Raw genomic sequence first — 5,604 nt, 5'->3', positions numbered from 1 at the left:
CTGCACCTAGTGGGGGATGTCTCCCAGTTAGGCTACTCAGGGATCAGGGACCCACTTGAGCAGGCAGTCTGTCCATTCTCAGATCTCAGCCTCCGTGCTGGGAGAACCACTGCTCTCTTCAAAGCTGTCATACAGGGGCATTTACCTCTGCCGAGGTTTCTACTGCTTTTTGTTTCACCATGCCCTGTGTCCAGAGGAGGAGTCTACAGAGACAGGCCAGCCTCCTTGAGCTGTGGTGTGCTCCACCCAATTCGAGCTTCCCTGTGGCTTTGTGTACCTACTTAAGCCTCAGCAATGGTGGGCGCTCCTCCCCCAGCCCGGCTGCTGCCTTGCAGTTAGATCTCAGACTGCTGTGCTAGCAATGAGGGAGGCTCTGTGGGCGGGGGACCCTCTGGGCCAGGTGTGGGATATAATCTCCTTATGTGCCGTTTGCTAAGACCCTTGGTAAAGCACAGTATTATGGTGGGAGTTACCCGATTTTCCTGGTGTTGTGTGTCTCAATTTCCTTTGGCTAGAAAAAGGAATTCCCTTCCCCCTTGCGCTCCCCAGGTGAGGTGATGCCTCGCCCTGCTTCAGCTCTCTCTGATCAGGCTGCACCCGCAGACCAGCGCCAATTGTCTGACACGCCCCAGTGAGATGAACCCAGTACCTCAGTTGAAAATGCAGAAATCCCCCGTCTTCTGTGTCACTCATGCTGGGAGCTGGAGACTGGAGCTGTTCCTATTCGACCATCTTGGGAGCGCCCCCTCCCGCCCAAGGAATTTGTTTTTAATTAGTCACATGCTAAAGTTAGTTTGGCTAAGTAAATGTTTTCCTAGGGTTAGAAGATTTCTATAATTTCAGTTTCCCTTTTGTTTGCAGATCAAGTAGTTTAAATGACCCAGTAAATAATTTGGAGTCACCACAGTTAATTCATCAACTTTGAAAATCCTTGAACCAAGAGGCCCCTTGATACTGTAAGGGAAGGCTACCATAATTAATAGCATAAGTCTAACCGGGGTACCATACCTTTCCCTATATTGCTGGATATTCTGTAAGCTTGGCTTTCCCAAATCAGGAAACAGAGATAAGGGTAAGCTCACTTTCCAGCTATTTTGTTATGTCTTTTTTATTTCTTTCATCTTTTGGAAATGACCTTATGAATTTCTTCTTATTATGAAACACATCTTTATTAAAAACTGGAGTCCAAACATTACAAAAAAATATGTAGCATAGAAAGTGAAATGAAATACTACATAACCAATGTAAATGATTAGATGACTCTTCTTTCAGATTACATTCCTAAGCATTTTCTTAAAAAATTATCAATATTTTTATTTTAATGAATATAGGATCATGCCCTACATATTCTTTTGTAATTTGCTTTTGCCATGTAATAATATGGCCTGCAGGCTGTAATGATAGACTTGTTTGTTGCAAAACAATCCATTAGCCAAGAGCAACTCGAAAAGTCTGACAAAATATTCGACTGATTTGGTTTGAAGGCATTAGAGAGCTACCATGTCAGCAAGGACTTGAGGGGCTAATATTTTTGAGAAAAGGGAAGTACAAAGAGGTGTGCTCAACATTCAGTCTGCTTTGCTCTCAAGGTCTTTAGCTGATTCACAAGTAGTGGCTGAGAGCAGAGAAGCTGAGCTAGGCTTCTTGCAGTCTTATCATACTGAGGGAAAAAATTAGAATTCAGAGCCCTATAAGGAAAAGAGTCCGTGATAAGCATCCCAAGGTTTTAGTTGACATCCACCAAGGGCTGTACCCTAGAACGTAGGGGTGAACCAGAAATAGACCAACCCTCACAAAGAACAAAGTCTAGCTTTGATTAAACATTATCCCTGATTGGATTAGGTGATCTGCCTCTATGCTAACCATTTACTAAAAATAAAAATGAATCTTCTTTGAAAGAAAATAAAATTACCAAGAGGCTCAAATTATCTTAATCTTATGTACACATCTGGCATCTAATTTCAAACTACCAGTCATTTAAGGAGACAAGACCACATGATTGAAGAAATAGATGAGAGGGACGGACCCTAAGAGTGTCTGGATATTGGAGTTACTAGACATAGACTTTAAAATAACCGTGATTACGTGGTCATTCTCCACTCACATTACTCAAGAGATACTTAGTACATGAACTTGGCACATGAGCTGTGTATATAATACTCCTTCAACAAATATTTAATGATATGAACTGATAATACAAAATAATGGTACTAATATATTTGCAATTTTAACCCTAAGTAATGTATGGGCAATTGGAGTTTCAGAACACCCTATTAAGTCTTATTGTCTGAGGGCTCCATTAAGTCACCTCAGGTACCTTGAGATGATTTAATGGAGCCCACAGGCACTAAGTTACATGGAGAAAGTCACTCTCTTTTCTGTTTTTCTTTTTAAGAGAAGGTTCTCACTCTGTTGTCCAGACTGTAGTGCAGTAGTGCAATCATAGCTCACTGCAGCCTCAAACTCCTGGGCTCAAGTGATCCTCCTGCCTCAACCTCTTGAGTAGCTGGGACTACAGGCATGCACCATCATATCCAACTAAGTTTCTAAGAAAAATTTTGTAAAGACAGGCTCTCACTATGTTGTCCAAGCTAGTCTTCAACTCCTGGCCTCAAGTGATCCTCCTACCTTGGCCTCCCAAAGTGCTGGAGTTATAGGTGTGAGATACCTGGCCCCTTTTCTGTTTCCTTTTAGTCCTTCTGATTGTGTCATAGAGGAAATCTCAGCTTGGTGCTAACATGTCTTTTATACCATCCTAAGGCTATTTGATAATTTTTTTTTTTTAATAGAGAAAGATCTCAAGCTTGGTAGTCAATATCTTGGTATCTCTACTCTGGTGTTCTTAAGGAAAATGCTATGGGCTCCTTTGGACATCTGGTGAAGTCTATGAACCCTATATCAAAATAATGCTTGTAAATACTTACGATAAAATACCTAGTATTACAAGATAAAGAATATGTTGAAATAGAGATCCATCCATCATCCTCTTGCCACTACAGTTTGTGATTGTTGTATTTATTTTCATGGTTACTTTCTACTTACGGAAAGTGCAGTCAGTTTCTGTTTATAGCCATGACGTACAATTTGCATTTTAAATACACTTATTTAAATAGGGAAGATGAATTAAGGAAATAAGTAAGTAAAAATAGGAAATATGACAAAGCTAAAAGTGGTGTGCTGTGATTGAATGAAGAATGCAGACTTAACCCAAGAGGTGACTTTAGTAATGGGAATTTCAGGCACCCTTTCAGATCGGGGACTGCACTAAACCAGGCTTGACACAAGCCTCACCTGTCCATCAGTCAATGTCCATTGATTGAGCAGCCCCACCAAGTACCAGACACTCTTCCAGGTATGGGGGCAGGGCATCGAACAAGGCGATTTATTCTCAAGGTGTTTACATTGTAGCAAAAGGATACAGACAACAGGCAGGCCAAAACATTCGATTAAAAGGTAACTTCAGATACCGATTTTTGTCCTGAAGGGCAAAAAGGTGACTAGAAGGGTGACTAGAGAGGTGACTTGGGGTAGGTGTGGGAGAGTAGTAATGGGGTTCGTGGCTTGGCCTGGGGCTGCTTTAGAAAAAGGCCAGGCTCCCACTGCAGCAGTGCCCGGAAAAATGCAGAGACAAGCCAGGATTTCTGGATCATTACCATGAGGAAAGGAATAAATGTGTGTTCTCTTTCAGTTGCTCCTCTTGACACCTGGGTAAATGGCTGTTTACACAGGCAGATCACCCAGCCGCTCCCTCAAAGGTAAACAGCTGCTTCCTGCCTCCCCTGCTAGCACAGATTGGGGCCCTGAAACAGTGTGTACCCAGGCGAAAGAGGAGGTATTCTCCATTAAGGTTTTCATTCATTCGTTCAGGCAAGATTTCTTGAGTGCCTCCTAAAATTCAGGCACCAAGGTAGGTACTGGGAACACAGTAAGGAGCAAGAAAGAGGTCCCTCCTCCCCAACCTCTTTCTCCTCTCCACTTAGAATCCAAGCTAGAAGTGCCTCAGAGTCTCAGGCCACTCCTCTCATGGTACAGATGGAAATATCTGAATCAGAAGAGGCAAAGTGACTTGCCCAAGATCCGGAGCTAGCCCACTTCAAGCAAGTCAGGTCTCAAAACGATGTCAGCTGCTTTCACTGCCTACTACCTCACTTGCTCCATCTTGATCAGTATTTGAATTGACACTTTTTAGTGTATTCTCCATTACTAAACTATTATGGCTTAGGTAAGGAGAAACCAGAGGTCCACCCTACAAGCACACTGAAATGTAATCCAATTCTAAGTCCCTATATTACAACATGGACTATTGTGACTGACCACATTTGCCTTATAGTTACCTTCTTCCGCAAGGTTATGCCCAATTTCAGTTTCCCATGTTGAAAAATAACTATAAAGCCTCCAGTTGGGACAAACATACATTACATTTAAGCATACCTTCCATTTTTTATAATGCATTATATTTTTAATTGTTTCAATCACTGTGAAATTAACAAATGTTCATGAGCACCCACTGTGGGAGCTCACAGTGTGGGAGCTCCGTCCCGGTGGAGGTCTTGGGATTTAATGATAAACCAAAGACAAACATATACTCAATCTGGTCTCTGCCCTCATATCTAGTCTGGGAGGTAAGCATTTGTCAAATAATCACACATATATGATTGTGTATATATGTATAAAACTAAATGCTTTGAGTTGTTTAATTTAAAAAAGATCAAAAAGAGGTTTGCTTTGAGGAATGAGATCAAGGAATAAAAACTAGTCACTTAAAAAATTACATATATAAACATAAATTTACCACCATAATAGATACTTGTGTTAGTTCAGGTCCTCCGTGACGCACACTAAGACGGGAATAAACAGGTAAGGGATTTATTGGGGAAAATGCCTGTGAGTGAAAATTGGAGGTCAAGCACAATGGCTCACGCATGTAATCCCAGCACTTTGGGAGACTGAGGTAAGTAGGCTGCTTGAGTCCAGGAGTTCAAGACGAGCTTGGGAAACACAGCAAAACCCCATCTCTACAAAAAAACATAAAAAATTAGCCAACTATGGTGCCGCATGCCTGTCGTCGCAGCTACTGGGAGGCTGAAGTGGGAGAATCGCTTGAGCCAAGGAGTTCGAGGCTACAGTGAGTCATGATCACGCCACTGCACTCCAGCCTGGCCAACAGACCGAGACCCTGTCTCAAAAATAAATAAATAAACAGAAAAAAAAAAAGAAAAAAGAAAATGGTGGGGGGAGGCTGGAGAAGGCCAGGAAAGCCATCAGACAGGGAAGCAGCTCTGTGAAGAAGAGAGAGGAGGATAGGTGGATGGGTGGTCTTAGATTCAGTGTCATCCTAAGGAAGTTCTGGCAAAGGCACAATTGCCCATCAGAAGAGTCCCACTTTTTCAAGGATGGAACTGGCTTAGTTTTCCTGCTGGGCTTAGCTGTAAGCTGGGAACAGCCACTGGGAAGTGTGGTCTCTGCAGACATGTGGTGATGGATTTGGAGTACAGCAGCTGGGGCCGTTCATCAGAAAGAGATCTATGAATTACATGCTCATTGCCACTGCAATGCTACAATAGAGCAAAACACAATAATAACAAGATAAATTAGCGGGACATG

The 5,604-nt window shown here is 42.4% G+C and overlaps 1 long non-coding RNA gene across 1 annotated transcript in view; it reads right to left on the bottom strand.

Annotated features, from left to right (window-relative positions):
• Positions 1-4,391, bottom strand: part of LOC105545621 — a 17,526-nt gene extending 13,135 nt beyond the window's left edge. The window contains exon 1 of the long non-coding RNA XR_001006953.1: positions 4,335-4,391. This is a non-coding gene — a long non-coding RNA (uncharacterized LOC105545621). The remainder of the gene's footprint in view (positions 1-4,334) is intronic.
• Between the last annotated feature and the right edge of the window lie 1,213 nt (positions 4,392-5,604).

The sequence above is a fragment of the Mandrillus leucophaeus genome, unplaced genomic scaffold (genome assembly GCF_000951045.1).
Source record: "Mandrillus leucophaeus isolate KB7577 unplaced genomic scaffold, Mleu.le_1.0 Scaffold333, whole genome shotgun sequence".
Taxonomy (NCBI): Eukaryota; Metazoa; Chordata; class Mammalia; order Primates; family Cercopithecidae; genus Mandrillus; species Mandrillus leucophaeus.
This window is presented reverse-complemented; position numbering and strand designations above follow the sequence as displayed.